Source organism: Oncorhynchus nerka, unplaced genomic scaffold, assembly GCF_034236695.1.
Source record: "Oncorhynchus nerka isolate Pitt River unplaced genomic scaffold, Oner_Uvic_2.0 unplaced_scaffold_3170, whole genome shotgun sequence".
Taxonomy (NCBI): domain Eukaryota; kingdom Metazoa; phylum Chordata; class Actinopteri; order Salmoniformes; family Salmonidae; genus Oncorhynchus; species Oncorhynchus nerka.
The window spans coordinates 1-25,920 of record NW_027038129.1 but is presented as its reverse complement, the minus strand read 5'-3'; the positions used below and the strand labels follow the sequence as shown (position 1 = coordinate 25,920).

The window sequence follows — 25,920 nt, the reverse complement described above, 5'->3', positions numbered from 1 at the left end:
CGCTATTCTCTCTATCATTCCACCATGCCACTGGCTTCCTCTCCATCATTTCTCCCATCATTCCCACCGGCCACTGGGCTTCCTCTCATCACCATATTCTCGCTCCATCATTCCCCACCGCCGGCCACTGGGCTTCCTCTCATCACCATATTCTCGCTCCATCATTCCCCACCGCCGGCCACTGGGCTTCCTCTCATCACCATATTCTCGCTCCATCATTCCCCACCGCCGGCCACTGGGCTTCCTCTCATCACCATATTCTCGCTCCATCATTCCCCACCGCCGGCCACTGGGCTTCCTCTCATCACCATATTCTCTCTCCATCATTCCCCACCGCCGGCCACTGGGCTTCCTCTCATCACCATATTCTCGCTCCATCATTCCCCACCGCCGGCCTCTGGGCTTCCTCTCATCACCATATTCTCGCTCCATCATTCCCCACCGCCGGCCACTGGGCTTCCTCTCATCACCATATTCTCTCTCCATCATTCCCCACCGCCGGCCACTGGGCTTCCTCTCATCACCATATTCTCTCTCCATCATTCCCCACCGCCGGCCACTGGGCTTCCTCTCATCACCATATTCTCTCTCCATCATTCCCCACCGGCCACTGGGCTTCCTCTCATCACCATATTCTCTCTCCATCATTCCCCACTGGGCTTCCTCTCATCACCATATTCTCTCTCCATCATTCCCCACCACCGGCCACTGGGCTTCCTCTCATCACCATATTCTCTCTCCATCATTCCCCACCGCCGGCCACTGGGCTTCCTCTCATCACCATATTCTCTCTCCATCATTCCCCACCGCCGGCCACTGGGCTTCCTCTCATCACCATATTCTCTCTCCATCATTCCCCACCGCCGGCCACTGGGCTTCCTCTCATCACCATATTCTCTCTCCATCATTCCCCACCGCCGGCCACTGGGCTTCCTCTCATCACCATATTCTCTCTCCATCATTCCCCACCGCCGGCCACTGGGCTTCCTCTCATCACCATATTCTCTCTCCATCATTCCCCACCGCCGGCCACTGGGCTTCCTCTCATCACCATATTCTCTCTCCATCATTCCCCACCGCCGGCCACTGGGCTTCCTCTCATCACCATATTCTCTCTCCATCATTCCCCACCGCCGGCCACTGGGCTTCCTCTCATCACCATATTCTCTCTCCATCATTCCCCACTGGGCTTCCTCTCATCACCATATTCTCTCTCCATCATTCCCCACCGCCGGCCACTGGGCTTCCTCTCATCACCATATTCTCTCTCCATCATTCCCCACCGCCGGCCACTGGGCTTCCTCTCATCACCATATTCTCGCTCCATCATTCCCCACCGCCGGCCTCTGGGCTTCCTCTCATCACCATATTCTCGCTCCATCATTCCCCACCGCCGGCCACTGGGCTTCCTCTCATCACCATATTCTCGCTCCATCATTCCCCACCGCCGGCCACTGGGCTTCCTCTCATCACCATATTCTCGCTCCATCATTCCCCACCGCCGGCCTCTGGGCTTCCTCTCATCACCATATTCTCGCTCCATCATTCCCCACCGCCGGCCTCTGGGCTTCCTCTCATCACCATATTCTCTCTCCATCATTCCCCACCGCCGGCCACTGGGCTTCCTCTCATCACCATATTCTCGCTCCATCATTCCCCACCGCCGGCCTCTGGGCTTCCTCTCATCACCATATTCTCGCTCCATCATTCCCCACCGCCGGCCTCTGGGCTTCACTCTCATCACCATATTCTCGCTCCATCATTCCCCACACGCCGACCTCTGGGCTTCCTCTCATCACCATATTCTCGCTCCATCATTCCCCACCGCCGGCCTCTGGGCTTCCTCTCATCACCATATTCTCGCTCCATCATTCCCCACCGCCGGCCTCTGGGCTTCCGCTCATCACCATATTCTCGCTCCATCATTCCCCACCGCCGGCCTCTGGGCTTCCTCTCATCACCATATTCTCGCTCCATCATTCCCCACCGCCGGCCTCTGGGCTTCCTCTCATCACCATATTCTCGCTCCATCATTCCCCACCGCCGGCCACTGGGCTTCCTCTCATCACCATATTCTCGCTCCATCATTCCCCACCTCTCATCACCATATTTGGTCGTGAGTGGAAAAGCCAAGCGAATGCTTCTCATTTATTCATCCTGTGAAATATCTGTGTGTAAAATCTGGGATTTGATTAACAAATATACTGAGACTTGCAAACATCCCAAGATGAAATGTAACGAGTAGAAATAGTGGGTGGCCAATACAACCTAGCAGTAGAAGACTATCACATTATAATCTATTCCCCTACGAAGTTTATTGTTACAAAAACACCTTCTGTTGAATATAGTCTTTGACCTCTAGCATCTGCTCTAAACTACAGGATGTATGTACCTAACCTTTGACCTCTAGCACCTGCTCTAAACCACAGGCTGTACGTACGTAATCTTTGACCTCTAGCACCTGCTCTAAACCACAGGCTGTACGTACGGACCCTTCGCCTATATAGAACACGATGCCTCTAATATGCCATTTAACAGACACTTTTATCCAAAGCGACTTAACATGCAAACATTTGTTTTATGTGTAGGTGGCTCCGGGAATTAAACCCCTATCCTGGCGTTGTAAGAGCCATGCTCTACCAACTGAGCTCCAGAGGACCATACAAACCTCACTAACCTCTTATGGGGGTGGGTGGCGTCTGTATCCCAGGATCGTCTCTTGATCCTGGGCAGGTCAGAGTTGAGGAGAGCCTCTCCGTCCGGGACACTTCCTGGTTCAGACAGCACGGCCGGCGAGGGGGCGGGGCTTAAGGCGAAGGGGACGGGACAAGGTTCCTTGGAGCAGGTGGTCTGGGTCTCGTAGCGAATCAGACGGGACTGCAGCCGGACAAAGCCCTGGTCCCGGTCCAAGGCCTTGTGGCCCTGCTCGTCCAGACAAAACCTGGGTAGGGTCAAGAAATTAGTGATTCAAAACATAGACCAGTCTGGACCAGGGAGAAGAGAGAGCTTAGTGATTCAAAACATAGACCAGTCTGGACCAGGGAGAAGAGAGAGCTTAGTGATTCAACACAGAGACAGGTCTGGACCAGGGAGAAGAGAGAGCTTAGTGATTCAAAACATAGACCAGTCTGGACCAGGGAGAAGAGAGAGCTTAGTGATTCAACACAGAGACAGGTCTGGACCAGGGAGAAGAGAGAGCTTAGTGATTCAACACAGAGACAGGTCTGGACCAGGGAGAAGAGAGAATGCAGATTCAACACAGAGACAGGTCTGGACCAGGAGAAGAGAGAGCTTAGTGATTCAACACAGATACAGGTCTGGACCAGGAGAAGAGAGAGCTTAGTGATTCAACACAGAGACAGGTTCCAAATTCAGGGAGAAGAGAGAGCTTAGTGATTTAACACAGAGACAGGTCTGGACTAGGGAGAAGAGAGAGCTTAGTGATTCAACACAGAGACAGGTCTGGACCAGGGAGAAGAGAGAGAGCTTAGTGATTCAACACAGAGACAGGTCTGGACCAGGAGAAAGAGAGAGCTTAGTGATTCAACACAGAGACAGGTCTGGACCAGGAGAAGAGAGAACTTAGTGATTCAACACAGAGACAGGTCTGGACCAGGGAAAGAGAGAGCTTAGTGATCAACACAGAGACCAGGTCTGGACCCAGGGAAGAAGGCTTAGTGATAGTATAAAAGAGCAGGGGAGGGTTCTGAAGGAACTTCAACATTCATACACAGAAAGATCAGGACTGGACCAGGGAGAAGAGAAGGCTTAGTGATTCAACACAGGTGCCATTTACACGACCAGGGAAAAGAAATAAGTCTAGTGATTCAATCACTTTCAATATTTGATTTGTAATCCTTCGTTAACTCAACACAGAGAAAACACATTCCTGGACCAGGGAAGATTAGCTTAGTGATTCAAATACAGAGACAGGTCTGGAGAGAAAAGAAGGATTCAACAAACTAGACAGGTCTGGATCTAAAAGATTGCACATAGTGATTGCACACTTGATTAATGCAAGAGACAGGTCCCAAATGTGTGAATTTTAAAAGCCTTTGATTTTCAAAAGAAGGAGCCAGTCAAAAACCCAGTACTTGGTAGTAGATAATTAAGTATAAAAGAGGCAGGGGAGGTTCCAGATGGAACATCAACATTCATAGAAGACTGAAAGATCAGGACTAAATTAGCATAAAGAGAGAAGAGTGTAACTGGGCTCGACTTGTTAAAGTCTCTTAGGTGCCATTTACACTGTAAAATAAGTCTAGTGAGATCAATCTCTTCAATATTTGCTTGGGGGACTTTTCTGTTAACTGACCTAGATCAGTAGGTCCTGTGGTATGTCCAAAACACCTACTCTAGTCATGTGTAGGGTCCTGTAGCTATTAGCACACCGTAAATACCATAGTATACGGTCCTAACAAAATAAGGATTCGCCCCAGTCAAACTAGGGTTTTCTCATCTAAAAGACACCTATTGCCATGGTGTGCACCTTTGATTAATAGACAATGATTCACAAATGTGGTATAAAAGCCTTTCATTTTCCTGTATGGACAAACAGAGCGAAAACGCTAGTCCATGGTAGTTGATGGTAATTAAAGTAACCTACTTAGTCCATGGTAGTGTCCTGTAGTATAAAGACAACCTCTTAAAGAGTAGAGCTGAATAAAGACACAGTCTCCTTTACACTGTACCACTCAGATGGGGAATCACCCTTTAGGAGGTAGTTTGGGAGACATATCTTAAAGAGAGAGCTGACCCTAGATCAGTCTCTTTACACTGTACCACTCAGATGGGGAATCACCCTTTAGGAGGTAGTTTGGGAGACATCTCTTAAAGAGAGAGCTGACTCTAGATCAGTAGTGTCCTGTATGTATAAAGACACCTACTCTAGTCCATGGTAGGGTCCTGTATGTATAAAGACACCTACTCTATGGTAGGGTCCTGTATGTATAAAGACACCTACTCTAGTCTATGGTAGGGTCCTGTATGTATAAAGACACCTACTCTAGTCCATGGTAGTGTCCTGTATGTATAGACATTGGTAGTGTCCTGTATGTATAAAGACACCTACTCTAGTCCATGGTAGTGTCCTGTATGAAAAAAGACACCTACTCTAGTCCATGGTAGTGTCCTGTATGTATAAAGACACCTACTCTAGTCCATGGTAGGGTCCTGTATGTATAAAGACACCTACTCTAGTCCATGGTAGTGGTAGTGTCCTGTATGTATAGTCCATGGTAGTGTCCTGTATGTATAAAGACACCTACTCTAGTCCATGGTAGTGTCCTGTATGTATAAAGACACCTACTCTAGTCCATGGTAGGGTCCTGTATGAATAAAGACACCTACTCTAGTCCATGGTAGTGTCCTGTATGTATAAAGACACCTACTCTCGTCCATGGTAGTGGTAGTGTCCTGTATGTATAAAGACACCTACTCTAGTCCATGGTAGTGGTAGTGTCCTGTATGTATAAAGACACCTACTCTAGTCCATGGTAGTGGTAGTGTCCTGTATGTATAGTCCATGGTAGTGTCCTGTATGTATAAAGACACCTACTCTAGTCCATGGTAGTGTCCTGTATGTATAAAGACACCTACTCTAGTCCATGGTAGTGTCCTGTATGTATAAAGACACCTACTCTAGTCCATGGTAGGGTCCTGTATGAATAAAGACACCTACTCTAGTCCATGGTAGTGTCCTGTATGTATAAAGACACCTACTCTAGTCCATGGTAGTGTCCTGTATGTATAAAGACACCTACTCTAGTCCATGGTAGTGTCCTGTATGTATAAAGACACCTACTCTAGTCCATGGTAGGGTCCTGTATGAATAAAGACACCTACTCTAGTCCATGGTAGTGTCCTGTATGTATAAAGACACCTACTCTAGTCCATGGTAGTGTCCTGTATGTATAAAGACACCTACTCTAGTCCATGGTAGGGTCCTGTATGTATAAAGACACCTACTCTATGGTAGGGTCCTGTATGTATAAAGACACCTACTCTAGTCTATGGTAGGGTCCTGTATGTATAAAGACACCTACTCTAGTCCATGGTAGTGTCCTGTATGTATAGACATTGGTAGTGTCCTGTATGTATAAAGACACCTACTCTAGTCCATGGTAGTGTCCTGTATGAAAAAAGACACCTACTCTAGTCCATGGTAGTGTCCTGTATGTATAAAGACACCTACTCTAGTCCATGGTAGGGTCCTGTATGTATAAAGACACCTACTCTAGTCCATGGTAGTGGTAGTGTCCTGTATGTATAGTCCATGGTAGTGTCCTGTATGTATAAAGACACCTACTCTAGTCCATGGTAGTGTCCTGTATGTATAAAGACACCTACTCTAGTCCATGGTAGGGTCCTGTATGAATAAAGACACCTACTCTAGTCCATGGTAGTGTCCTGTATGTATAAAGACACCTACTCTCGTCCATGGTAGTGGTAGTGTCCTGTATGTATAAAGACACCTACTCTAGTCCATGGTAGTGGTAGTGTCCTGTATGTATAAAGACACCTACTCTAGTCCATGGTAGTGGTAGTGTCCTGTATGTATAGTCCATGGTAGTGTCCTGTATGTATAAAGACACCTACTCTAGTCCATGGTAGTGTCCTGTATGTATAAAGACACCTACTCTAGTCCATGGTAGTGTCCTGTATGTATAAAGACACCTACTCTAGTCCATGGTAGGGTCCTGTATGTATAAAGACACCTACTCTAGTCCATGGTAGTGTCCTGTATGTATAAAGACACCTACTCTAGTCCATGGTAGTGTCCTGTATGTATAAAGACACCTACTCTAGTCCATGGTAGTGTCCTGTATGTATAGACCATGGTAGTGTCCTGTATGTATAAAGACACCTACTCTAGTCCATGGTAGGGTCCTGTATGTATAAAGACACCTACTCTCGTCCATGGTAGTGGTAGTGTCCTGTATGTATAGTCCATGGTAGTGTCCTGTATGAATAAAGACACCTACTCTAGTCCATGGTAGTGTCCTGTATGTATAAAGACACCTACTCTAGTCCATGGTAGTGTCCTGTATGTATAAAGACACCTACTCTAGTCCATGGTAGTGTCCTGTATGTATAGACCATGGTAGTGTCCTGTATGTATAAAGACACCTACTCTAGTCCATGGTAGGGTCCTGTATGTATAAAGACACCTACTCTCGTCCATGGTAGTGGTAGTGTCCTGTATGTATAAAGACACCTACTCTAGTCCATGGTAGTGGTAGTGTCCTGTATGTGATAAAGACACCTACTCTAGTCCATGGTGGTAGTGTCCTGTATGTATAGTCCATGGTAGTGTCCTGTATGTATAAAGACACCTACTTAGTCCATGTGGTAGTGTCCTGTATGTATAAAGACACCTACTCTAGTCCATGAAAAGTAAGTCCTTGTATGTATAAAAGACACCTACTCTAGTCCATGCATAGGGTCCTGTATGTATAAAGACACTACCTAGTCCATGGTAGGGTCCTCTATGTATAAAGACACCTACTCTAGTCCATGTAGGTCTGTATGAATAAAGATGACTAAAAGTGGTAGCTATGTATTCACCTACTCTAGTCCATGGTAGTGGTAGTGTCCTGTGGTGTATGTGAAAAGACACCTACTCTAGTCCATGTAGTGTCCTGTATGGTAGTGGTAGTGTCCTGTATGTATAAAGACACCTACTCTAGTCCATGGTAGTGTCCTGTATGTATAAAGACACCTTACCTAGGGTCCATGGACACTAGTGCAGTAGGGTCCTGTATGTATGAAGACACCTACTCTAGTCCATGGTAGTGGTAGTGTCCTGTATGTATAAAGACACCTACTAGTCTTTACCTGCAGGGGAGTCCATGTATAAAGACACCTAATGTCCATGGTAGTGGTAGTGTCCTGTATGTATAAAGACCATGGTAGTGTCCTGTATGTATAAAGACACCTACTCTAGTCCATGGTAGTGGTAGTGTCATGTATAAAAGACACCTACTCTAGTCCATGGTAGTGTAGTGTCCTGTATGTATAAAGACACCTACTCTAGTCCATGGTAGTGTCCTGCATGAATAAAAGACACCTACTCTAGTCCATGGTAGTAGCAGGGTCCTGCATGTGGAAAAGACACCTACTCTAGTCCATGGTAGTGGTAGGGTCCTGTATGAATAAAGACACCTACTCTAGTCCATGGTAGTGTCCTGTATGTATAGTCCATGCAGTGGTAGGGTCCTGTATGTATAAAGACACCTACTCTAGTCCATGGTAGTGGTAGTGTCCTGTATGTATAAAGACACCTACTCTAGTCCATGGTAGTGGGAACTGGCTGCTTGACTGAAGGGGATCTGGGTCACTTTCCTGGGGGTCAAGTCTGAAAAGAGACATCTGGAATGTATTTCCCCTGAAACACAAGAGACACATTATTGTACAGGAGCTGTGAACATTTTCTATTCAAATCCAAGACTGGTAGCGAAAAACACAGAACACACAGTACTGCAGAGAAGTGTCCTGTACACACAGTACTGCAGAGAAGAACACACAGTACTGCAGAGAAGAACACACAGTACTGCAGTGAAGAGTCTAGTCCATGAATTAACACAGGGATCTAGAACACTGCAAGTCTGAGAAGAACACAATGTATTTCCTAGAACACACCCAGTACTGCAGAGAAGAACACACAGTACTGCAGAGAAAGAACACCCAGTACCCACAGTACTGCAGAGAAGAACACACAGTACTGCAGAGAAGAACACACAGTACTGCAGAGAAGAACACACAGTACTGCAGAGAAGAAACACACAGTACTGCAGTGAAGAACACACAGTACTACAGAGAAGAACTCACACAGTACTGCAGAGAAGAACACAGTACTGCAGAGAAGAACACACAGTACTGCAGAGAACACCAGTACTGCAGAGAAGAACACACAGTACTGCAGAGAAGAACACACAGTACTGCAGAGAAGAACATCAGTACTACAGTGAAGAAACACAGTACTGCAGAGAAGAACACACAGTACTGCAGAGAAGAACACACAGTACTGCAGAGAAGAACACACAGTACTGCAGAGAAGAACACACAGTACTGCAGAGAAGAACACAGTACTGCAGAGAAGAACACACAGTACTGCAGAAGAACACACAGTACTGCAGAGAAGAACACACAGTACTGCAGAAGAACACACAGAAGAAGAACACACAGTACTGCAGAGAAGAACACACAGTACTGGAAAACACACAGTGAAGAACACACAGTACTGCAGTGAAGAACACACAGTACTGCAGTGAAGAACACACAGTACTGCAGTGAAGAACACACAGTACTACAGAGAAGAACACACAGTACTACAGAGAAGAACACACAGTACTGCAGCGATCTGAAGTGAAACTAAACTCTGTCCTCTGCACCCAAACTGATTAAGTGTAAAACAACTTCCTAATGAACTGACAGCTCGAATGTCTCGAACGCTCTTAATTGACTTTCTTTTTAATGAACATAAATGACTAATTACTAATATTCTTCTCTCTGCCTTCTGTGAGAGCACTGTCCGATAAAGGCTCTTTTATAAATCAGAGGGAATCCAAATTAGGGCGAAAACCTTGATTCGAATGCATATCAGAGGTAGACAGCCACATGAAATCATCGTCACTACATGGTGTCTGGAAACATCCTAACTGAATAGTTGTCTGCTGAATGGAGTGGTTTCTCCTCGAGGGAAGAGAAAGTTAGAAACAGATTATTCAACATGTTGACGCCACTTTTTTGGTCAGACAGATTGAGGGGGGCCAGACAGATTGAGGGGGGGGTCAGACAGACTGGAGGGGGTCAGACAGATTGGGGGGAAGACAGATTGGGGGTCAGACAGACTGAGGGGGTCAGACAGATTGAGGGGGTCAGACAGATTGGGGGGGCAGACAGATTGAGGGGGTCAGACAGACTGATGGGGTCAGACAGATTGAGGGGGTCAAGACAGATTGGGGGGTCAGACAGATTGAGGGGGTCAGACAGATTGGGGGGTCAGACAGATTGAGGGGGTCAGACAGATTGAGGGGGCTCAGATTGGGGGTCAGACAGATTGAGGGTCAGACAGATTGGGGGGGGCTCAGACAGATTGGGGGTCAGACAGATTGAGGGGGTCAGACAGATTGGGGGGCAGACAGACTGAGGGGGTCAGACAGATTGGGGGGGGGCAGACAGACTGAGGGGGTCATGACAGATTGGGGGGGTCAGACAGACTGAGGGGGGTCAGACAGACTGGGGGTCAGACAGATTGTCCCGCTGTTGAGCTACCCTCAGTAGCTGGGTTTCCATCCAGATTTTCATGCTAATATTTTAAAATCCACATTAAGAAAATATGCATTTTCCCACCAGTGATAATGTTTCCACCAAACTGACTTGTTGTGGATAAACATCAGTACGTGATGATGTAGTACATAAAATGTACTTTGTTTTAAGTTTTCATGTAATTCTAATAAAATCTAAAGTTCAATGTGTTTCCATTGTATTTTCAACCTACTGATCAGTTCCTGTCAGAAAGACTGTTTTAAACAGCAAACGTGCCTATTCTGGTCTTAGTATGTACGTACGCCTAGCTAACAGCTGTGTGGGTAGACTAGTCTACATGATGAGATCATTATGGATAACAGCGAGAATATCTATATTTGTCAAATCGGGCAGTCAAGCTCGATCGATCATCACGTCACCAGAACAAGACCATAGATATTTATTGAAAGGAGCATCAAGCTCATCGCCAAAGATTTGTATAACTCAATCAAGATAGACCACAGCCTGTTGTGTCCAATGGGAGCAAATGAATCGTAGTGGGCAGAACAAGCAAGGAGGTGGGCAGAGCTAAGGATGAGCTAGGCGTAGAGCCCATTGGTGTGTTCTAGCATGTATTTGCATATTTAGGGAACGCCTACTTGTGAAGTAGGCGAGGCAAAAGTCAGTTCACCCTTGCACTCCTTCTGAACAACGCAAACAAATATATATATTTGGTAAAGGGCAAAGTCTACTAAACGTAGTCCACTTCTGTTCATAACAGATTCTAGTTTGTGAACAGAAAACTGTATTGAAATTAAATGTTTCATTGATGAGGAAAATTTGCAGAATATTGGCCAAAATCCACTGCCGGTCACTGGGCTTCCTCTCATCACCATATTCGGTAGTGAGCGGAAATGCCAACCGATGCTTCAGATTTTGGCATCCAGAAATATTTGACTCATTGTTCTATCCGTGTCATCACTACACTTTAACCACTCCTGTGAAGTTCATCATCATTTTATTTAATCTGTAGCCTAATAAACTGCATGGTTTACCCAAGTCGTAGTGGGAGGACCACATAACATATCATCGCCTGACTCCAAGTTTACTTTTGAAATGATGCGTACCTCATCTACTGGTGTCCCCAGGGCTCGGTTCTAGGCCCTTTCTCTATACACTAAGTCACTGGCTCCGCCATATCCTGGTCTCTCCTATCACTGCTATGACGATGACACTCAGCTACTTTTCTCCTTCCCTCCTCCTGACACCCATCTCTGCGTGTCCGGCAGATATATCAGCTTGGATGTCGGTTCAGCACCTCAAGCTCAACCTCGACAAGATAGAGCTGCTCTTCCTCCCGGGTTAGTGTTAACTACTTTGGAGCACTCAGACACATATAAATTAACCAGGGAGGCTGAGAAGCTGTTGTACATCGAAATACGTTAGAAAACTTTCTGTAGTAGAGAGAGAATGAGTCAAACCACAATGCCTTTGAACAACTCCCAAAGTATCTGAACGGAACAGTATCTGAAATCGAAACAGTATCTGAATTGAAATAGTATCTGAACTGAACAGTATCTGAACAGTATGTGAAATTGAACAACTCTCTAGAGTTACCCTAGTCTCCAGACTAAGAGAGTTACCCTAGTCTCCAGACTAAGAGAGGTACCCCAGTCTCCAGACTAACAGAGTTACCCTAGTCTCCGGACTAACAGAGTTACCCTAGTCTCCGGACTAACAGAGTTACCCTAGTCTCCGGACTAACAGAGTTACCCTAGTCTCCCGGACTAACAGAGTTACCCTAGTCTCCGACTAACAGAGGTACCCTAGTCTCCGGACTAACAGAGGTACCCTAGTCTCCGGACTAACAGAGTTACCCTAGTCTCCAGACTAACAGAGGTACCCTAGTCTCCGGACTAACAGAGATACCCTAGTCTCCGGACTAACAGAGGCAATTCTAGTCTCCAGACTAACAGAGGTACCTTAGTCTCCAGACTAACAGAGTTACCCTAGTCTCCAGACTAACAGAGTTACCCTAGTCTCCAGACTAACAGAGGTACCCTAGTCTCCAGACTAACAAAGTTACCCTAGTCTCCAGACTAACAGAGTTACCCTAGTCTCTGACTAATAGAGGCTGCAGATCTCCGGTGGGCAGGGCCGTCTGGTGTGAAGTGTCTAAGCAGTTTCTTGGCATCCAGCAAGGCTGGGGTGGTTCTCTGGCCCTGGACATCTTTAGGCCCCAGCAGACAGTCAGATGAGCCATGCCAGAAAGCAGACCAAACCTGTGAAGGGATGAGACCAAAGATGAGATGGTTAAACGAGTCACGTGTGAGGAACCAAAGATACCGTGGGTCTCTCTATTCCCATAAGCCACCTTGCTTGCTTATTGTTGACGGAAGAGAGATGTATGTACCGATGTGAAGAGCATTATTCAAGTTTACCTCAGCTTGACGAGTCCTCTGAGGTTTCAGGCCCTGCAGAACACTTCTCTCTGGCCAATCAGCATGTTGGGAGTGTTTAATGAACTCTACATTGGAATGGGAAAATAGTCATTTTGTTTTATCAGTCAAGGTTTTTAGAAGGAGTCAGTTTTAGAGAAGGCAAATACAGTGTATTCAGAAAGTATTCAGACCCCCTTTGACTTTACACATTTTATTGTTACAGCCTTATTCTAAATTCTTTTGTAATTTTTTTTAATCAATACCCATTAATGACAAAGCGAAAATAAGTAAAGATTTTTTTGTGCCAAATGTATAAAAATAAAAAACAGAAATAACCGATTTTACATAAGTATTCAGACCCTTCGCTATGAGACTTGAATTGAGTTCAGGTGCATCCTGTTTCCATTGTTCATCCTTGAGATTTTTCTACAACTTGATTGGAGTCCATTTGCAAATTCAATTTATTGACATCATTTAGAAAGGCATACACCTGTCTATAAAAGGTCCCACAGTTGAAAGTGTATGTCAGAGCAAAAACTGTCTATATAAGGTCCCACAGTTGATAGTGCATGTCAGAGCAAAACCTGTCTATATAAAGGTCCCACAGTTGACAGTGCATGTCAGAGCAAAACCTGTCTATATAAGGTCCTACAGTTGACAGTGCATGTCAGAAACAAAAACCTGTCTATGTTAAGGTCCCACAGTTGACAGTGCATGTCAGAACAAAAACCTGTCTACCTACAGTTAACAGTGCATGAAGCAAAACCTGTCTATATAAGGTCCTACAGTTGACAGTGCATGTCAGAACAAACCTGTCTATATAAGGTCTACAGTTGACAGTGCATGTCAGAGCAAAAACCTGTCTATATAAGGTCCTACAGTTGACAGTGCATGTCAGAACATAAACCTGTCTATATAAGGTCCTACAGTTGACAGTGCATGTCAGAACAAAAACCTGTCTACATAAGGTCCCACAGTTGACAGTGCATGTCAGAACAAAACCTGTCTATATATGGTCCCACAGTTGACAGTGCATGTCAGAGCATAAACCTGTCTATATAAGGTCCCACAGTTGACAGTGCATGTCAGAGCATAAACCTGTGTCTATATAAGGTCCCACAGTTGACAGTGCACGTCAGAACAAAAACCTGTCTATATAAGGTCCCACATTTGACAGTGCATGTCAGAGCATAAACCTGTCTATATAAGTCCCACAGTTGACAGTGCATGTCAGAGCATAAACCTGTCTATATAAGGTCCCACAGTTGACAGCATGTCAGAACAAAAACCTGTCTATATAAAGGTCCCATTGTTGACAGTGTCAGAACAAAACCAAGCCATGAGGTCAAAGGAATTAAGTCTGTAGAGGCTCCGAGACAGGATTGTGTCGCAGGCACAAATCTGGGGAAGGGGTACCAAAACATTTCTGCAGCACTGAAGGCCCCCAAGAACACCATGGCCTCCATCATTCTTAAATGGAAGAAGTTCGAACAACCAAGACTCTTCCTAGAGCTGGCCACCTGGCCAATGAGCAAGGGCCTTGGTCAGGGAGGTGACCAAGAACCCAATGGTCACTCTGAGAGAGCTCCAGAGTTTCTTTTGTGGAGATGAGTGAATCTTTCATAAGGACAACCATCCTCCTCAGCACTACCCAATCAAGCCTTTTTATAATAGTGTGGCCAAAAGGCACTCTAAATGACTCTCAGACCATGAGAAACAAGATTCACTGGTCTGAAGAAAACGAGATTGAACTCTTGGCCTGAATGCAAAACCCTCACGCCTGAGGAAACCTGTCACCATCCCTACAAGTGAAGCATGGTGGTGGCAGCATCATGCTGTGAGGATGTTTTTCAGAGACAGGGACTGGGAGACTAGCTAGGATCAGGGAAAGAGAGAGATTCTTGATTAAATTCTGCTCCAGAGCTCTCAGGACCTCAGACTGGGGCGAAGGGTCACCTTCCAACAGGACAACGACCCTAAGCACACAGCCAAGACAACGCAGGAGCGGCTTCGGGACAAGTCTCAGAGTTTCCTGAATGGCCCAGCCAGAGCCCGGACTTTAACCTGATCTAACATCTCTGGAGAGACCTGAAAATAGCTGCAGTGGACGCTTCCATCCAACCTGACAGAGCTTGAGAGAGATCTGTAGAGAAAATGGGAGAAACTCCCAAATACAGGGGTGTGCCAAGCTTGAAGGCCATACCCAAGATTCCACTTGAGGCTGTAATCGCTGTCAAAGGTGCTTCAACAAAGTACTGAGTTAAGGGTCTGAATACTTAAGTAAATGTGATATTTATGTTTACATTTATTTAAAAAAAATTAGCAAACATTTCTAAAAACCTGTTTTTGCTTTGTCATTATGGGGTATTGTGTGTAGATTGATGAGGGGGGGACTATTTAATCCATTTTAGAATAATGCTGTAACGTAACAAAAAGTGAAAAAAGTCAAGGGGTCTGAATACTTCCTGAATGCACTGTAAAAGTTACTGAGCTGTGTTACGGGGAGTAAGGAGGGACTGGAACAGCAGAATACCTGTAGTCTTCGTAGTGAGGTTCACCTCCTCTGCTCCACAGGGCTCAACTCTGGGCAGACTAGAGTCTTTAGGCAGGGTAGAGGCTTTAGGCAGGGTAGAGTCATGCATCTTGAGGTACTGTTCTCTGGCCAGGCTGAGCAAGATCTTCAGGTCATTTACTGGTATTGAAGCTGGTTTCTCTGCCTCTTCTCTACGTCCTATACGTCAATATGGAATAACGAGAGTAGTCAGTAAGTAGCCTTGTCCGAGCCAGAAGTAGTCAGTAAGTAGCCTTGTCCGAGCCAGGATGGGCCATAAGGGCTGGAGACTCAGGTTTCTGTAGTGTGAGGATGCTTGATGTTATTGGATGTTTAATACTGGAGGAACCACCTACCTGTCTGGCTACGATACAGACTGACTTTAATGCTGGAGGAACCACTTACCTTTCTGGCTACGATACAGACTGACTTCAATACTGGAGGAACCACCTACCTGTCTGGCTATGATACAGACTGACTTTAATGCTGGAGGAACCACTTACCTTTCTGGCTACGATACAGACTGACTTCAATACTGGAGGAACCACCTACCTGTCTGGCTGCTACACAGACTGACTTTAATACTGGAGGAACCACCTACCTGTCTGGCTGCTACACAGACTGACTTTAATACTAGAGGAACCACCTACCTGTCTGGCTACGATACAGACTGACTTTAATACTGGAGGAACCACCTACCTGTCTGGCTGCTACACAGACTGACTTTAATACTGGAGGAACCACCTACCTGTCTGGCTGCTACACAGACTGACTTTAATACTGGAGGAACCACCTACCTGTCTGGCTGCTACACAGACTGACTTTAATACTGGAGGAACCACCTACCTGTCTGGCTACGATACAGACTGACTTTAATACTGGAGGAACCACCTACCTGTCTGGCTACGATACAGACTGACTTTAATACTGGAGGAACCACCTACCTGTCTGGCTGCTACACAGACTGACTTCAATACTGGAGGAACCACCTACCTGTCTGGCTGCTACACAGACTGACTTTAATACTGGAGGAACCACCTACCTGTCTGGCTACGATACAGACTGACTTTAATACTGGAGGAACCACCTACCTGTCTGGCTGCTACACAGACTGACTTCAATACTGGAGGAACCACCTACCTGTCTGGCTGCTACACAGACTGACTTTAATACTGGAGGAACTACTCACCGCCTGGCTACTTATACAGACTGCCTTTAATACTGAGGAAACCACCTTACCTGTCTTGGCTGCTTACACAGACTGACTTTAATACTGAGGAACCACCTACCTGTCTGGCTACGATACAGACTGACTTAATGCTTGGAGGAACCACCTACCTGTCGGCTATGATACAGACTGACTTTAATACTGAGGAACCACCTACCTGTCTGGCTAATGAGGAACCAATACCTGGTTCACCTGACTTTAATGCTGGAGGAACCACCTACCTGACTGGCTGCTACACAGACTGACTTTAATACTGAGGAACCACTTTCACACTGTCTGGCTGCTACACGGACTGACTTTAATACTGAGAACCACCTACCTGTCTGGCTGCTACACAGACTGACTTTGGAGTGAACCACCTACCTGTCTGCCACACAGACTGACTTTAATAATGGAGAACCACCTACCTGTCTGGCTGATACAGACTGACTTTAATACTGAGGAACCACCTACCTGTCTGGCTGCGATACAGACTGACTTTAATACTGGAGGAACCACCTACCTGTCTGGCTGCTACACAGACTGGACTTTAATACTGGAGGAACCACCTACCTGTCTGGCTACGATACAGACTGACTTTAATACTGAGGAACCACCTACCTGTCTGGCTGCTACACAGACTGACTTTAATACTGGAGGAACCACCTACCTGTCTGGCTACGATACAGACTGCCTTTAATACTGGAGGAACCACCTACCTGTCTGCTGCTACTTACTACTGGATACAGACTGACTTTAATACTGGAGGAACCACCTACATGTCTGGCTGCTACACAGACTGACTTTAATACTGGAGGAACCACCTACCTGTCTGGCTACGATACAGACTGACTTTAATACTGGAGGAACCACTACCTGTCTGGCTGCTACACAGACTGATACAGAACTGACTTGCCTTTAATACTGGAGGATCCACCCTACCTGTCTGGCTGCTACACAGACTGACTTTAATACTGGAGGAACCACCTGTCTGGCTACGAGCAGACTGCCTTAATACTGGAGGAACCACCTACCTGTCCTGGCTGCTACACAGACTGACTTTAATACTGGAGGAACCACCTACCTGTCTGGCTATGATACAGACTGACTTTAATACTGGAGGAACCACCTACCTGTCTGGCTACGATACAGACTGCCTTTAATACTGGAGGAACCACCTACCTGACTGGCTGCTATACAGACTGACTTTAATACTGGAGGAACCACCTACCTGTCTGGCTGCCACACAGACTGACTTTAATACTGGAGGAACCACCTACCTGTCTGGCTGCTACACAGACTGACTTTAATACTGGAGGAACCACCTACCTGTCTGGCTGCCACACAGACTGACTTTAATACTGGAGGAACCACCTACCTGTCTGGCTACGATACAGACTGACTTTAATACTGGAGGAACCACCTACCTGTCTGGCTGCCACACAGACTGACTTTAATACTGGAGGAACCACCTACCTGTCTGGCTACGATACAGACTGACTTCAATACTGGAGGAACCACCTACCTGACTGGCTGCTACACAGACTGACTTTAATACTGGAGGAACCACCTACCTGTCTGGCTGCTACACAGACTGACTTTAATACTGGAGGAACCACCTACCTGTCTGGCTACGATACAGACTGACTTTAATACTGGAGGAACCACCTACCTGTCTGGCTACGATACAGACTGACTTTAATACTGGAGGAACCACCTACATGTCTGGCTGCTACACAGACTGACTTTAATACTGGAGGAACCACCTACATGTCTGGCTGCTACACAGACTGACTTTAATACTGGAGGAACCACCTACCTGTCTGGCTGCTACACAGACTGACTTTAATACTGGAGGAACCACCTACCTGTCTGGCTACGATACAGACTGACTTTAATACTGGAGGAACCACCTACCTGTCTGGCTGCTACACAGACTGACTTTAATACTGGAGGAACCACCTACCTGTCTGGCTACGATACAGACTGCCTTTAATACTGGAGGATCCACCTACCTGTCTGGCTGCTACACAGACTGACTTTAATACTGGAGGAACCACCTACCTGTCTGGCTACGATACAGACTGCCTTTAATACTGGAGGAACCACCTACCTGTCTGGCTGCTACACAGACTGACTTTAATACTGGAGGAACCACCTACCTGTCTGGCTATGATACAGACTGACTTTAATACTGGAGGAACCACCTACCTGTCTGGCTACGATACAGACTGCCTTTAATACTGGAGGAACCACCTACCTGACTGGCTGCTATACAGACTGACTTTAATACTGGAGGAACCACCTACCTGTCTGGCTGCCACACAGACTGACTTTAATACTGGAGGAACCACCTACCTGTCTGGCTGCTACACAGACTGACTTTAATACTGGAGGAACCACCTACCTGTCTGGCTGCCACACAGACTGACTTTAATACTGGAGGAACCACCTACCTGTCTGGCTACGATACAGACTGACTTTAATACTGGAGGAACCACCTACCTGTCTGGCTGCCACACAGACTGACTTTAATACTGGAGGAACCACCTACCTGTCTGGCTACGATACAGACTGACTTCAATACTGGAGGAACCACCTACCTGACTGGCTGCTACACAGACTGACTTTAATACTGGAGGAACCACCTACCTGTCTGGCTGCTACACAGACTGACTTTAATACTGGAGGAACCACCTACCTGTCTGGCTACGATACAGACTGACTTTAATACTGGAGGAACCACCTACCTGTCTGGCTACGATACAGACTGACTTTAATACTGGAGGAACCACCTACATGTCTGGCTGCTACACAGACTGACTTTAATACTGGAGGAACCACCTACCTGTCTGGCTGCTACACAGACTGACTTTAATACTAGAGGAACCACCTACCTGTCTGGCTGCTACACAGACTGACTTTAATACTAGAGGAACCACCTACCTGTCTGGCTACGATACAGACTGACTTCAATACTGGAGGAACCACCTACCTGTCTGGCTGCTACACAGACTGACTTTAATACTGGAGGAACCACCTACCTGTCTGGCTACGATACAGACTGCCTTTAATACTGGAGGATCCACCTACCTGTCTGGCTGCTACACAGACTGACTTTAATACTGGAGGAACCACCTACCTGTCTGGCTACGATACAGACTGACTTTAATACTGGAGGAACCACCTACCTGTCTGGCTGCTACACAGACTGACTTTAATACTGGAGGAACCACCTACCTGTCTGGCTGCTACACAGACTGACTTTAATACTAGAGGAACCACCTACCTGTCTGGCTGCTACACAGACTGACTTTAATACTAGAGGAACCACCTACCTGTCTGGCTACGATACAGACTGACTTCAATACTGGAGGAACCACCTACCTGTCTGGCTGCTACACAGACTGACTTTAATACTGGAGGAACCACCTACCTGTCTGGCTACGATACAGACTGCCTTTAATACTGGAGGATCCACCTACCTGTCTGGCTGCTACACAGACTGACTTTAATACTGGAGGAACCACCTACCTGTCTGGCTACGATACAGACTGACTTTAATACTGGAGGAACCACCTACCTGTCTGGCTGCTACACAGACTGACTTTAATACCGGAGGAACCACCTACCTGTCTGGCTGCTACACAGACTGACTTTAATACTGGAGGAACCACCTACCTGTCTGGCTGCTACACAGACTGACTTTAATACTGGAGGAACCACCTACCTGTCTGGCTGCCACACAGACTGACTTTAATACTGGAGGAACCACCTACCTGTCTGGCTGCCACACAGACTGACTTTAATACTGGAGGAACCACCTACCTGTCTGGCTGCTACACAGACTGACTTTAATACTGGAGGAACCACCTACCTGTCTGGCTGCCACACAGACTGACTTTAATACTGGAGGAACCACCTATCTGTCTGGCTGCTACACAGACTGACTTTAATACTGGAGGAACCACCTACCTGTCTGGCTACGATACAGACTGACTTTAATACTGGAGGAACCACCTACCTGTCTGGCTACGATACAGACTGACTTTAATACTGGAGGAACCACCTACCTGTCTGGCTACGATACAGACTGACTTTAATACTGGAGGAACCACCTACCTGTCTGGCTACGATACAGACTGACTTTAATACTGGAGGAACCACCTACCTGTCTGGCTGCTACACAGACTGACTTTAATACTGGAGGAACCACCTACCTGTCTGGCTACGATACAGACTGACTTTAATACTGGAGGAACCACCTACCTGTCTGGCTACGATACAGACTGACTTTAATACTGGAGGAACCACCTACCTGTCTGGCTACGATACAGACTGACTTTAATACTGGAGGAACCACCTACCTGTCTGGCTGCTACACAGACTGACTTTAATACTGGAGGAACCACCTACCTGTCTGGCTGCTACACAGACTGACTTTAATACTGGAGGAACCACCTACCTGTCTGGCTGCTACACAGACTGACTTTAATACTGGAGGAACCACCTACCTGTCTGGCTGCTACACAGACTGACTTTAATACTGGAGGAACCACCTACCTGTCTGGCTGCTACACAGACTGACTTGCTTTATTAAACTATGCTAGATATGTTTTTTTGTTGTCAAATAGAATGTTTTCAATAAAATAGCTGGTTAAATAAACTGCAATAAAAAAATACATTAACTAGGCTCTATTTGGTGGCAATAAAGCTCACTGCAAATGGAAAGAGTGTGCAGAGTACAGACATTTGAATATACATTCTGCATCAGACATGATTCCACTTGAAAAATCTTTTATTTTTATTTTTTATCTCAACGAGGCTTACCTGGCTGAATAAAGGATGAATAAAATATGATGTTGTACTTACTCAGGCACTCCTTTAGGACCAGAGTCTGCACCTCGGCCAACTTCCTCTCCCTCTGTAGCAGTTGGTCTCCATGGAGACAGGGCAGGGAGCACAGCCAGTCTGTAGTGGTGGAACCTGGGAGAAGAGACCAAGTGGACTGCTTTATCAATCAATTGGCTGAACCCATCTCAATAACATCAGAGAAAAGAGAAACCCGCACACTGCTCTCGCTAGTATTACTTATTTTTTATTAAAGGCCCACTGCAGTCAAAATTCTGTTTTTCCTGTGTTTTGTATGATATTGTACAACAGCTGATGAAAGTAACACTGTAAAAAAGTGTGACGTGTGATATTTCCTGATAGTTGCTGGTTGAAAATACAATCTACACAGGACCTTCTAAATCAGCAGGTTTTGGGTTTAATAAGGTTGAATAAAATAAGTGACATTAGTAAGAGCAGTGTTCAGGTTTCTCTTTTCCCCCCTGATGTAAATCACATTATTCACACCTGAAACAACATAACTCAGACGTGGGAGTTCTTTTTTAGGATGTTCAATAACCTGGTAACGTGGCTTATGAGTTCAAATGAAGTTCATATGAATGGGACAACGCAAACGCTATCAAAGGAGACAGGGGAGTTTAATACAAGCACACTGTATTAAGGAGCCAGGGGAGTACAAGCACACTGCATTAAGGAGACAGGGGAGTACAAGCACACTGCATTAAGGAGACAGGGGAGTACAAGCACACTGCATTAAGGAGACAGGGGAGTTTAATACAAGCACACTGCATTAAGGAGACAGGGGAGTTTATTACAAGCACACTGCATTAAGGAGACAGGGGAGTTTATTACAAGCACACTGCATTAAGGAGACAGGGGAGTTTAATACAAGCACACTGCATTAAGGAGACAGGGGAGTACAAGCACACTGCATTAAGGAGACAGGGGAGTACAAGCACACTGCATTAAGGAGACAGGGGAGTACAAGCACACTGCATTAAGGAGACAATACAAGCACACTGCACATGAGACAGGGGAGTACAAGCACACTGCATTAAGGAGACAGGGGGAGTACAAGCACACTGCATTAAGGAGACAGGGGAGTACAAGCACACTGCATTAAGGAGAGACAGGGGAGTACAAGCACACTGCATTAAGGAGACAGGGAGTAAAGCACACTGCATTAAGGAGACAGGGAGTACAAGCACACTGCATTAAGGAGACAGGGGAGTTTATTACAAGCACACTGCATTAAGGAGACAGGGAGTTTAATACAAGCACTGCATTAAGGAGACAGGGGAGTACAAGCACACTGCATTAAGGAGACAGGGGAGTACAAGCACACTGCATTAAGGAGACAGGGGAGTACAAGCACACTGCATTAAGGAGACAGGGGAGTTTAATACAAGCACACTGCATTAAGGAGACAGGGGAGTTTAATACAAGCACACTGCATTAAGGAGACAGGGGAGTTTAATACAAGCACACTGCATTAAGGAGACAGGGGAGTACAAGCACACTGCATTAAGGAGACAGGGGAGTTTAATATAAGCACACTGCATTAAGGAGACAGGGGAGTTTAATACAAGCACACTGCATTAAGGAGACAGGGGAGTTTAATACAAGCACACTGCATTAAGGAGACAGGGGAGTACAAGCACACTGCATTAAGGAGATAGGGGAGTACAAGCACACTGCATTAAGGAGACAGGGGAGTTTAATACAAGCACACTGCATTAAGGAGACAGGGGAGTTTAATACAAGCACACTGCATTAAGGAGACAGGGGAGTTTAATACAAGCACACTGCATTAAGGAGTAGGGGAGTTTAATACAAGCACACTGCATTAAGGAGACAGGGGAGTACAAGCACACTGCATTAAGGAGACAGGGGAGTTTAATATAAGCACACTGCATTAAGGAGTAGGGGAGTTTAATACAAGCACACTGCATTAAGGAGACAGGGGAGTTTAATACAAGCACACTGCATTAAGGAGACAGGGGAGTACAAGCACACTGCATTAAGGAGACAGGGGAGTTTAATATAAGCACACTGCATTAAGGAGACAGGGGAGTTTAATACAAGCACACTGCATTAAGGAGACAGGGGAGTTTAATACAAGCACACTGCATTAAGGAGACAGGGGAGTTTAATACAAGCACACTGCATTAAGGAGACAGGGGAGTTTAATACAAGCACACTGCATTAAGGAGACAGGGGAGTACAAGCACACTGCATTAAGGAGACAGGGGAGTACAAGCACACTGCATTAAGGAGACAGGGGAGTTTATTACAAGCACACTGCATTAAGGAGACAGGGGAGTTTATTACAAGCACACTGCATTAAGGAGACAGGGGAGTTTAATACAAGCACACTGCATTAAGGAGACAGGGGAGTCCAAGCACACTGCATTAAGGAGACAGGGGAGTACAAGCACACTGCATTAAGGAGACATGGGAGTACAAGCACACTGCATTAAGGAGACAGGGGAGTTTAATACAAGCACACTGCATTAAGGAGACAGGGGAGTACAAGCACACTGCATTAAGGAGACAGGGGAGTACAAGCACACTGCATTAAGGAGACAGGGGAGTTTAATACAATCACACTGCATTAAGGAGACAGGGGAGTTTAATACAATCACACTGCATTAAGGAGACAGGGGAGTACAAGCACACTGCATTAAGGAGACAGGGGAGTACAAGCACACTGCATTAAGGAGACAGGGGAGTACAAGCACACTGCATTAAGGAGACAGGGGAGTTTATTACAAGCACACTGCATTAAGGAGACGGGAGTTTATTACAAGCACACTGCATTAAGGAGACAGGGGAGTTTAATACAAGCACACTGCATTAAGGAGACAGGGGAGTCCAAGCACACTGCATTAAGGAGACAGGGGAGTTTAATACAAGCACACTGCATTAAGGAGACAGGGGAGTTTATTACAAGCACACTGCATTAAGGAGACAGGGGAGTTTAATACAAGCACACTGCATTAAGGAGACAGGGGAGTTTAATACAAGCACACTGCATTAAGGAGACAGGGGAGTTTATTACAATCACACTGCATTAAGGAGACAGGGGAGTTTAATACTGCATTGCTTTATTTTTATTTCACCTTTATTTAAACAGGTAGACTAGTTGAGAACAAGTTCTCATTTACAACTGCGACTTGGCCAAGACAAAGCAAAGCAGTTCAACACATACAACAACACAGAGTTACACATGGAGTAAAACAAACATACAGTCAATAATACAGTAGAAAAATAAGTCTATATACAATGTGAGCAAGTGAGGTGAGATAAGGGAGGTAAAGGCAAAAAAGGCCATGGTGGCAAAGTAAATACAATATAGCAAGTAAAACACTGGAATGGTAGATTTGCAATGGAAGAATGTGCAAAGTAGAAATAAAAATAATGGGGTGCAAAGGAGCAAAATAAATAAATACATACAGTTGGGAAAGAGGTAGTTATTTGGGCTAAATTATAGGTGGCTATGTACAGGTGCAGTAATCTGTAGAGTTGCTCTGACAGCTGATGCTTAAAGCTAGTGAGGAGATAAGCGCTTCCAGTTTTATTCATCAATGAAGATTGAGAAAGATGTTTATAACCACAACAATCAATCAGTCTGGCCTTCTGGGTTGACTCACCCTTTCTCAATAAATTGACACATGACTCATGATTTCATATTAGGTCTACATTAATTAACATGACTTTAACTCTATAAAACTTTAATCTTATTCGTATTCATATTTTTTTAAACTGCATTGTTGGTTATGCTATGTAAGTAAGCATTCTTGTAAAGGTCTACCTATACCTGTTGTATTCCGGCATGTGACTAATAACATTTGATTTGATTCTGAAGTTCCAAGCAAACACAGCACTATTGACAGGGTATCTACTTTACACTGCAGTGACTGAGGCTCGACTTAGGGCCCAAATGGACTGACAGGGTATCTACTTTACACTGCAGTGACTGAGGCTCGACTTAGGCCCAAATGGACTGACAAGGGTAACTACTTTACACTGCAGTGACTGAGGCTCGACTTAGGCCCAAATGGACTGACAGGGTGCCTGCTTTACACTGCAGTGACTGAGGCCTCGACTTAGGCCCAAATGGACTGACAGGGTATCTACACTGCAGCACTGAGGGGCTCGACTTAGGCCCAAATGGACTGACAGGGTATCTACTTTACACTGCAGTGACTGAGGCCTCGACTTAGGCCCAAATGGACTGACAGGGCATCTACTTTACACTGCAGTGACTGAGGCTCGACTTAGGCCCAAATGGACTGACAGGGTATCTACTTTACACTGCAGTGACTGAGGCTCGACTTAGGCCCAAATGGACTGACAGGGTATCTACTTTTACACTGCAGTGACTGGGAGGCTCACCAGGCCCAAATGGACTGACAGGTATCTACTTTACACTGCAGCACTGAGGCTCGACCAGGGCCCAAATGGACTGACAGGCATCTACTTTACACTGCAGTGACTGAGGCTCGACTTAGGCCCAAATGGACTGGACAGGGTATCTACTTTACACTGCAGTGACTGAGGCCTCTGACTTAGGCCCAAATGGACTGACAGGGTATCTACTTTACACTGCAGTGACTGAG

At 45.9% G+C, this 25,920-nt stretch overlaps 1 long non-coding RNA gene across 1 annotated transcript; it reads right to left on the bottom strand.

Annotated features, from left to right (window-relative positions):
• Positions 1-12,722: 12,722 nt before the first annotated feature.
• Positions 12,723-21,430, bottom strand: LOC135566831 (uncharacterized). Its single transcript, XR_010462194.1, has 3 exons — positions 21,320-21,430; positions 15,223-15,420; positions 12,723-12,775 (listed from the first exon to the last, which is right to left on the bottom strand). It is a non-coding gene; the product is annotated as an uncharacterized LOC135566831 (long non-coding RNA).
• Between the last annotated feature and the right edge of the window lie 4,490 nt (positions 21,431-25,920).